This window comes from Falco peregrinus, chromosome 6 (assembly GCF_023634155.1).
Source record: "Falco peregrinus isolate bFalPer1 chromosome 6, bFalPer1.pri, whole genome shotgun sequence".
Classification (NCBI taxonomy): domain Eukaryota; kingdom Metazoa; phylum Chordata; class Aves; order Falconiformes; family Falconidae; genus Falco; species Falco peregrinus.
In genome coordinates this window covers 51816701-51827905 of record NC_073726.1, presented here as the reverse complement: position 1 = coordinate 51827905, position 11205 = coordinate 51816701, and the positions used below count along the sequence as shown (strand labels likewise).

At 35.1% G+C, this 11205-nt stretch overlaps 1 long non-coding RNA gene across 1 annotated transcript in view; it reads right to left on the bottom strand.

Moving 5' to 3' along the window:
- Positions 1-1547: 1547 nt before the first annotated feature.
- The window catches only part of LOC114013653 (uncharacterized), a 200491-nt gene continuing 190833 nt past the window's right edge, over positions 1548-11205 (bottom strand). The window contains exon 3 of the long non-coding RNA XR_003556758.2: positions 1548-1617. This is a non-coding gene — a long non-coding RNA (uncharacterized LOC114013653). The remainder of the gene's footprint in view (positions 1618-11205) is intronic.

Genomic DNA, 11205 nt, shown 5'->3' with positions numbered 1-11205 from the left:
TGCTGATAGACTTCTAGAGAAAAATGCATTATTTTAAAATTGCAAGATGATTTACTTTCAGGATCAGGAATTCAGGAAGATTTCAGACCAGTCTTAGACTTTAAGAAACCTCTAAAAAAATAAGCCTGAAATTTATCTCTCTTGTACAACAGCACTCTTCCCTGAACCCCAAAAAAGGATGTAGTGACAAAACAAAAAAAAAAAAATCTACCATTAATATATAGTTATTACAACAAAAAGCTTTAATAACAGAAATTGAAACACTCATTATGAATTTGACACAACAATCAGTGGCCATTCATTTGGTCTTACAGAAGCTACTCATACACTCTTCACAGAATGATAATTATCTACATTACACTAAATAACAATCAGCTTTTCCAGAAAAAGAAAAAAAAAAAATTCTCTAATTAGCTGGAGATTTCAGCTGCAAAGATCTTGATAAAAACAGCCTGTATGAATCAAGCATGTTCCATCCAGTAGCATGGTTCTGATGACCCCTGAATGTGACCTGCTCCCAGTGGAAAGCAATTAAATGCTCTACTGCACATAGAACAGTATATATGAATACAGAAACTCCAGATAAATTACTGACAGGTACATCTGAATAGGACTGCTTCTTAGCCACTTATCTGTAGCCAGGCAATCTTGTTTCGCCTCAGTTTAAAAGATAAAGACACATAGCAGGCTGCCTCTGCAAGTTCTCATTAGGCAAACAGCCTCGATTGTCCATTAGTGGAAAAGTCTCCCTATTATTTAAGGAAATGTGACAGCAATGGAGATGAAGTGAAAACTATCTGATGACACGAAATTCATCAGCGTATTACAAAGCTTTTTACCTTCTGCAACTTTCACCAGCCTCTTTCTCTTTCCACTTTTTTATCTGACAGTTCAAATGCCCCAGGGTCGTAGCCATGACAAAGGTCAAGAATATAACAGCAGGGCTATAAAATGAGGCTGTTTCAGGGGGAGAAGCTGCCAAACACAGAGTTTACTGAGCACTAGACAATGAGATGAGAGCCCACACCTCAGCAAATTTATCTTAGTAGCTGCCACTGCTTTTGGAAAAACATTAAGAATCTTGAGAAAGATTTAGAAATTTTACATACTCTCTGAAACCTAATAAAACTAAGAGGTATTAAAATATCTGTTATAATATAAATATTAGAAACTTCTATTTATGTTGGGAACCTTTGTAAATATGAATAATTAATAAGCAGTCTGCTTTTAAAAATCAACCATGTCAACCACAAACTATTAATTACAAATATTCATAAAATAATATATCGCTTATATCAAGCTCAGTGCATATTAAAATGTATGCTTTACTAAACACTAAATCATCTCAGTACGATGCTCAACTAAAAATAAACAGAAAATGCACTGTCTTCCTGCTTCCATTAATAAAGACAGAGTTTGCAATGCTACAAGTATCAAGATGAAAGCCATGAGTTTTACTTATATTAATTTAATAATGTAAATTTTATGGCTTTAATTTTTCACAATCAGTGGTAGCAATAAGGTGAAGTTGAATTACCTTTCACAGTGTCTAGTAGTACTCTTATCAGATCAAAGAACAGGTTGGGTGTCTGATTAGAAAATCCACCATGCAAATTCCTGCTAAAACAAAGAAGACAAAGACGAGATCTTAACTTCCTATTCTGTGAAAATGTTAATCTTTAAGCATAGACATATTTGTTATATGCAAGGAATAAAATAATTTAAAAAATGTGAGGTAGCTTCTACATATGCATCCATTCAGATATGACTTGGCTACTGTTATGATGCAAACTGTATAAAAATGTATTTTAAAGCAAGTCACCCATTAAACATTGTTAGGCTCAAACACCAATGGTTTTACACAGAAATATAGTTGTATCAGCATTTTGCATTCTCCAAATTATATATTAAAATATATGATTCAAATGATGACAGTTGGGGTGGATTCACCTTGGAAGGATAAACAGCTTTTATTTTTAAACTATTTGTATATTACTAATTTTTCTATCTAGTCCTTACATATAGAGATACCAACACAATATGCTGCTGGCTAAGATAGATAACATCACACTTAGAGACCTGGGATTTTTTTTTTCTGGTTTTCATTTTTAGGTTTCATACATGTATTTAACACTGAGTTTGATGTTTACAGTGGGAAGCTTGGATGAAAAATGATGTATGTTCTGTTTTGCACATATATATGTGTTTTTCTGTATTGTTATGACTGGTATTTAAGGACAGCATCTAAGGAAGTATAGGCCATCATTCTACCTTTATTTATTCCACATTAAGAACATAATAATAATAGCAAATGCATAATTATTTCTTTTTAAATTTTAAATATTGTCTTAGCTCTTTCAGGCAAAATAGCTATTTTTGCAGAGAGAAACTGGATTAATTTATCTCAAAATCAATTAGCATACATTAATTTGTACTGTATTATCTGCCACACTGTTTATAATTTGTTACCTTAATTTTATATGTATATACTTCAACTTCTAGAAAATCTAAATGGAAATTTTAGAAAAGTTAAAAAGGAAAAGAGATAATTTAACCAGGGCAACCATTACTGTTAAGGACTGCTGAAATAATGCTTATCAACAAATTACGTGCGTTAGACTCCACAATCACTGATAGCACTATGCAGATTGATTAGGCCTATCTAGCTGTAAAACTCTTTTTGCAAATGCACGTTCCTTTCAGTGCCTTTATCTCATTGCAATATATTAAGGGAACTTTTTTTCTTCTTTTGTTTTTATGTGGAACTGATCCTTCTCTTTATCCTGTCATCATTAACATCGCTCTGTATGGTATACTGCTTCCTCATCTGTAGCATATGCACACGCAGCCTTTGCAAGTACTATTACATGCTTTGGAGATGTCTGATGCTAATGTCTTTGGACCTCACTATGTGCTAATATAGATTAAGCTAATATGCCCTACTTGCTCTTAAATACAACCAGTAGAGAATAAATAGCATGCAATATCACTGCCAGAGAACTTTACTTACAAAGATTTGAACATTTCCGCTTAAATCTTGGGTTACCAGAAGATAAGAAAACAGTGGATGAGACACCTTTTTGAGTAAAGTGTCAGTAAAATGGGAACAAACCCAGTGAAGAACTGAGAAGCCATCAAGGTTTGTACTTGGAAAAATAATGTGGTGGAAAGGAACAAGCAGCAGCAAGGAAAGCTGCCATGGGATCTGGTCCCATCATCATGCTCAATGGAGTTGAGAAGGAAAAAGAAGCAAACGATCTATACAAAGAAAACAGTGAGACTGACATACTGAAAAATCTTCAGAAGAAAAAGGAAATACAGTAAAGAGCACTAGAAGATTAAGTAAAGATATTTAGAGAAACCAAAATGGTTTTAAAGTCAGTCTTGGTAAGTGTTATCTAAAGTGGTACAGGGTGAAAAAAGAGTGTTGTATAATCATCTAAGATTGCTCTAAAAACTATGTGTAGAATATCCAGATCTAACCAGATATAAATATAAAAGACAGAACATATTAAATAGAAAGGATTAATATCTCTAGAATAATTATAAACATTTGTATTAATAAAAACCAAGAAAGAAGTTCCATTTTGTGTCAAAGAAGATTTCACACACAGAATTTCTTAAAACATTTGACAGCAAGTTGAGAAATTGTAAAAATACAAAAAAATCCCACAACCCAGAAAAAAATAAAACAAAATCATACAAAATATAAACTACTCATATTGACCATATGAACCCCAATATAAAATTAGTTAAAACATTTTAAGTGTGCTTATAAATATTTTAATCTTAACTATTTCTTTTAATTTGCAGACAACTTGACCCTTTTCAAGTTTAGTACTATTATTTAGGTTATTTGTGGCTCAACATAGATCAATTAATGTCTTTGAATAAGTGATGCACAGCTTTACCTAATACTTCATGACAAACATTTTCCTACGCTGCAGCACACAGAATAGAGATATGCAACAGTGTCTATTGGCTGAAAAATCAACTTTTCAGTTAACTGCGTCAAGAATGCGCAACTGATTTATACCAAAACTCTCCATTTCACTATAGACCTTGATAGAGAAAGATGAAATGAATGCTTAGAAACATGAACTAGAACTTTCTAATTAAATTCAGTGTGCTTATGACATATACAGTTCAGAGTGAAGAAAACCCTTATTAGAAGGAATTCTTAGCAGCAGTGTTATTGCTGCATGGTTGCTGCAGCAAACTACGTTCTCTCCATTCCAGTGTCTATGAAAGGAGGGTCCTCAGCTCCTCTCACTCTCAAGGTTATCCCCAAATAACAGTAAAAAAATAGTTATTGCTAAAGGCCATAACAAAAACATAACACACTCAACTAGCCTTTAAAAAATAATTACATGTTGATAATAGGAATGTAAGTCACTCTTACCCATTATCACTGCCTCCTGTGAGACAGTTTTTCTTGTGACCAGAAGCCACATCTATACCTGGCCCATACAGCTCCAGCTACTTGGCACAGCAGAAGTACTCAGCTGTTTCAGTGCATACCATAGCCTAACACTGAACAATTAGGCATAGTGCTTTAAGAAAGACGTCTTTAGAAGAATGGAGGTGCCAAGCCGAAGCACATTTTAGCATTTGTATGTATATCACCAGCTCAGCAAAAATACTCAGATTGTGTATTGTAGGCACTACTCAGAGAACCATGTTACAGTTACCTAAATTATATCCAATATAGTCTTGTGGTCCAATACTTACCTTATGGGTTGACCCTGGATGGCTGCCAGATGACCCACCTAGGTGCTTTCTCACTCTCCTTCCTCAGCAGGACAGGGGGAGAAAGTAGGATGGAAAAGCTCATGGGACAAAGTAAATATAGGGAGCTCATTCATCCATTACCATCACAGGCAAAACAGACTCACCTTGGGGAAAATTAATTTGATACATTGCCTATTAAAATAGAGTATCGTGGTGAGAAAGAAAGGCAAAACCTAAAATACCTTGTCCCTGCATTCCCCTTTTTCCCAGGCTCAATGTCACTCCATCATTCCCAACTGCTCTACTCACCCCATACCCCCAAGCAGTGCAGAGGGAAGGGGAATGGGGGATCAGTCCACAACAGATCCTCTCTGCCGCTCCTTGCACTTCTTCTGTGCTCTGGCATGGGGTCCACAACAGCTCCTCTCTGCTGCTCCTTGCACTTTTTCTGTGCTCTGGCATGGGGTCCTCCATGGAATGCTGCATGGATATCTGCTCCACCATGGCTCTCCCCCACAGGCTATACTGGGGAATCTCAACTCCAGTGCCTGGGCCATCTTCTCCCACTCCTTCTCTCACCTTGATATTCACAGGGCTGTTTCTCACGCCTTTTTTCATAACCCCACTCTGTGTGACACTTTGCCCTTCCTTAAGTGTGTTTCCCCAGAGCTTCCAGCCCCACAGCTGGAGCCAGCGGGAACCAGGGGCAGCCCCAGCCACACCTCAGGGTGGCCCTGCGGGTCCCTGCAGCCCCCTGACACTGCCAGGCACCTGCGCCCAGTGCAACTTACAACAAGGCCTGTCCAGTCATGTAAACCTGCCCTTAAAATATTGTCTTTTTTTGTTCAACTCATATCACCAAATACAGATCGAACACAGAAGAAAACTATTAATTGAATTGGAAATTAAGATCAGATTTAAGAAATTTGCATTGTTGTGCTGCATAAGGTAAGTGGTTTTCCATCTCTGTCTAAATAACTTTAATCTCTCAAAAAATTTGGACCCTTTGCTTGTCCCCTTGCTGCATAAATAACTTTTGTCTACTTTTATAATTTCTCTCCCACTTTATACACCAAACTTCCTGCTGTTCCTTGACATGTTTTCTGATTTCATATATTTGAGGAAATTAAATAGCAGTATGCAGGATATAAGTGGGTAATAATAAACACTAAATGACTTCAGACATCAGTAACAGGTAGCACGCCTCTGATGTGAGGCTGCCAGGAGTATCTTGTTTTCAATTAATTCCGAAGTAGGGAAACATTTTCAAACAAAAATGCTGAAGTCACTGTAAAGATAATTCTTGTTTCAGAAGCAGCTCTTCCACATTAAAGTCAAAATTTCACTGAATTTGCATGGAATTATCCCTCTGTATCATCCACAACTCCACATGCAACCCACTTTTCATATTGACAACCTGGCTTCTACCAGCTTCAGTTCATTGTTCATGGTTACCTCCAGCATAAATGGAGAACTGGATTCTTCACACCTTGAAGACAAGCTTTTTGTGGTATCTTACATTAGCGCTACAGTTAATTATCCTTTTCAATATATTCACTCAAATAAAAAGCATAACAAACAAAATGCCTGAAAACTTCATCATCAGTCCCAGTGAAGGGGAAACACACAAAAATCTGTAAAACTCTAAAGCTGAAATGTACTTCTTAATTTCCTACTTGAGCACTACACCATAGAGAAGCAATTCCAATTTGTACAGCAGTCTCATTGTAAGGAAAGAAAGTGTTTCTTTTATTAAAAAAAAAGTATAGTCAGTAGTATTTACAATATTATGCTTTTGTGATTAATACTGAGAGCATGACTAATGGTAATACGTACAAGAGAAAATGATTAATTCAAATTTAAAGTTCAGTTGGAGAACATTATTTAGATCAAAGTTAAGACCTAATGAATAAATCATTAAAGTGCCAGAAAATAAGATATAGTGAGATAATTCTTCAGGTTATAAAAAGTGATTTAAGCATGTCTAATGATAAGATAGGTCTGAGTCTTATGGACAAACATACTGGAAGCCTATGACAACAAACTAAACTTAAGCTTTATGATGATTTTTTCAGTGTCTCAGGGACAAAATACAACCACAAAAATTTGTGCATATGTCTATGTTAAGAAACTTTACTGTGTCCTCCATCTTTAATACAAGATACCCTTATGAGTATCTTGTAAAATCTTGAAAGATCTAAAAGAGATGAGAAGAAGATGTGGCAGGTGTGAAGCAGCATAACTAGATTCCTCATTCACATGAAGTAAATTCTTTTCATATAAGTCTAAAACATCTCAATTTCAAGATTAAAAAAATAGATGAGACAATTCCAAGAAATCAGACCAAGAAGCAAAAAATTAGTTAACTACATAATCTTTACTGTCTCAGGCAATTTATACTGTTGTTAATGAGAAAGATACATTCAGATAAAGCTGTACGGTCAGCCATCGTCACATCACTTTTTTTAGTCTTCCACGTGTGAATATAAGATTGGAAGGAATGACTGAAGAATAGCATTTCTCACACAAAAAAGCAGATGAAATATAAGCCTTCCTTTCCTGATTTCATTGTTCAGATTCGAAAGACACAGAACAGAACAATGGGGCTGTTCATTTTTGCTAAAATCACGGTTCAAAGATAGATCAGCCTAATCAGTTTAAGCCTATGACAAGAAACCTGATAGTCTTAAAAAGATGAGAGAAATTACTTCTGGCTGGAAATACCAAAGTGGGCAATTAGCCTAACAATATTTAGCACAGTTCTTTCCTTAGGCTTATCTGTAAAATAAAATATCAGATTCTTTGATGTAATGCTGTAATAACTGAATAACTTTTTAAAAAAAATTTTTTTAAAATTGTCTTGCCTGTTTTTAAATAATAGACATTTATTAAAAATACCAGTCTATAGCAATTCCCAGTCTCTATTGGTGAGAGTTCCCCAAAGTTCTGTTCATTTTGGTGCCCTCACACCATATGTGTGTGCCTTATGGTGCTATAGTTAGTCTGACCATCTGGACTAAATGCAGTCAGTGCCAGAATGCCACAAGGGCTAGCAGCATCCCCCAGGCTGGGAGCTAGGAGCAGTGGAGGGACTCCATGGGGGCATCAGGGCAGGTTCTGGAAGAACAGAGGCAAACTTATTTGCCTGGTCAGGAACTTGGCAGTTGCGAGGCACTGGGGCAGCCACATCCCCAGGCACTGAGTAGGTCCATAGGAAGTGTTGGGATCTGGCCTGGTGAGGGGAACCAGTGTCTGATACAGCCCTGACATGGCTGGGCAGGGCTGTGGGGATGAAGCCAGGCTGAAGCTGGTCCATGTCATCAGCCCACAGATGGACTGATGTGAAACATTTTTTTTTTCTCATGACCACAAACAAAACCACAATGAACCTTTGACTCACAATGGACTCTGTGAGTCTACCAAAGAGAAGTTGGCAAAGAAAGAAGCAACAAGGACAAATGCAAAAAAAAAAAAAAAAAAAAAAAAAGGGTTCAGTAAAAAAGATAAAACAGCCAAGGAAAAGGCAAGAAGGACAGGAAATTATGTAAGACAAGAAAAAAATCTCTGTGGAAGACAAAAGAGAAAAGAATCATCTGTAAAACCTGAGGGCTGGTGTTTGACAGCAAATGTTAAAGACAAATTAGTTTTCTCTTCTGACATAGCATTTCAAACACAACCAAAGTTCTAAGTGGTTTGAGAACCTCCTTTTAGTATGAGTGCTTGGTAGGCACAACCCCAGTTACTACTTCGGGTTCTTGTATCTACACTATAAGAAAGCATGCAGTGCTCTGCTGGAGTGGATTTTCCAGTTTACTTTCATCTGAAAGTAATCTTGTTTATATACACTTTGCAGTCAAAAATAATCATAATGAATGAGTAGAATCAGGATTTTTTTTTCAGAAGTGCATTACCACTCCAAACGAAAATGTTAATGAAGAATCATCTTCTGTCAAATATAAATGTGGGGAAAACTACTAGAAACATGCTTTCATCAAGATGACTTTTCTCTGCTTTTCTCGTGCAGGTCAGTCCCTAGATAAGCTATCAACTCTGTCCATCTTTTAAATTCCAAACTATGTTCAAATATTGGCAACACATAGTGGCTCAAAGTCATGCAATTTGGAAAACATAGGCAAAGTATATACAAAAACATCAGACCTTAGAGCGATGTACTAGTTACTGTCTTATCAGATAATATAAAGCAAGATTCAGAATGAGATGAATACAAAGTGACATAAATTAACTCAGGTACATTAAAGAGGAAATAACTGATCAACCAGATAGCAAACCAGCAAAATCCACAAGCTAAATACAGTAACTTTAAAATATACTCTTAACCATATCGTAAGATATATCTCCTACTCTCTACCTTTGCTATTACTCAGTTTAATGTCAGCAGTATATTATTTATGAAGAAATATGGCATGATAAGCAATGTACATAGTTTTATTGCAAGATACTAAAGTAATTAAGATGTACTGCTATTTCCCTGGGGTTTTTTTTGTTTCAAATCCCTGTTGTCCCTCCCAAAAACTTCTATAAGGATAGTAATTTAAAAAAAAAATCAGTTGGTAAAACCAAACCCGCAAACTTCTAAACCTAGTGATGATTGAACTCCAGCCATTTTTTTTTGTAGTGATTCAGTAAGGAAAAAAACCTTCTGTGTGTTTTATATCTATTCAGAAATATGTGAAGTGAGCTGAATGTAATACAGGACTCTCTTCCTGAAAAAAATTAGGCAGTTATCTAAGAAAGTGGAGATACGTTACTCCCTCCCAGTAAATTAAAGTTTCTGACCTCAGCAAAACAAGACCACACACAGTATCTACATACTTATAAAAAATTAGAGGCAATCTCATAAATAACAATGACAGTGTGGGCTTTTTGAATGTCATTCCCATAGTTCTTTCAGAGAAATTACAGCTTGAAAAATCATACAGTGCCTATTTAAATTCTTGAGGTTACTTTACTTCAGCTCCTGTCAGCAAACCTTCTGTTATGTACCTCTGCACAACAGTTAAGCACGTTTTGCATTTTATTCCAAAGGTAGCTACATTTTAGAAGTGGATTAAACAATAATCAACATTCCACTTTATTTACAGTTGAAAAGTATTTTGCAATGACAGGTCCTTTGAAAATGTGAAATAATATACAAGCGATTGTCTAAAATGAGTTTTGGAAGATAAAAGAAATTAAAAGAATCACTAAGGTTGTTATGTATTTCCTAATCAGAAGCAGAAACCAGAACACATTTTTATCAGTCTCCATTATCCTTATTATTTCTAATGACCATCTCCTATATTAGTTGTGAAATTTAACAAAAACTTAGCCTAATTAAAAATTGTAATGTGGAGTGAAGACTGATCCAAAAGTGCTTTTTATTAGATCACTACCAATACAATAAAAAATCTATTTTTCCATGGAACACAATCTTTACAATAAGGATAAGGCTTGGTATCCTGAAGGAAACAATAGTGGTGCTTTGTGCTTTCTGCTGCATCTGTGAGTATCTTTAAAAAGCCTTATCATTGTAACAAACAAATGCTCCACAAACTTCAGTTAATTACTTCTCGCTGAACTCTGTCAAATTAAGTAATAATAATATTCCTAGTTTATATATTAGGAAAATAATTGTCCAGATCATGATAAAAAAAATATTTTAAACAAAATTTTATTTTCCAATTTTCAAAATTTTTTCTTTATTGTTTACCTGTAAAATGCAAGGAATTTTTATAATACAGATCTATATGTAGCTATATGTATTATCTATCCATGTACAGTACTACATTTTCTGTTCAGACTTCCAATGAACAAAGTAGGATGTAGTTTCATAAATACTACTGAGGAAATTTTTTTAGCTATTTGTATGAAGAATGGTGGAGTAAAACATATCAATAATTACACTTTTGTAGATAACAAGAAAGCTTGCAGATTTTGTTCAAACGTTCAGCTTCATATATATATATATATATATTTAGAGACACTACAAGAATTCTGATGTTATTTTACTTTGTCTATTCATAAACTAAACTTCCATCCTTTTCTTAAATTTGGAATTGCTACTTATTTTTAATTTATTTTTCATATTTAAAATGTGTCAGATTACATTTAGGTCACAGATAAATAAACCAAAATAGACACGTACAATTTTTCTGTTCTTCCCCAGAACTGTCAGCAAGCTGATATATCTGAGATATCAGCAGAACTAGTCAAAAATTCAAGAAAAACCCCTACAGAGTAGGTGCTCTGAAGTGATTTAAAAAAAGGTGTTCACTTCTTTGAGAATGACCTCTGCTTTCCAAGTAAGGAAATACCTACTTTGCAGCCTGGGGTTAACCACTTCTTTAGACAAACTCTTGTGCTTAATGTTTCTCATTAATTAACTCCAGGCAGATCCTAATGAGAACATCAGATACCTAGACTCTCCTTAATCAACAAAGAGAGATAACAGTATTTGGTCTTCAAACTGTTTCA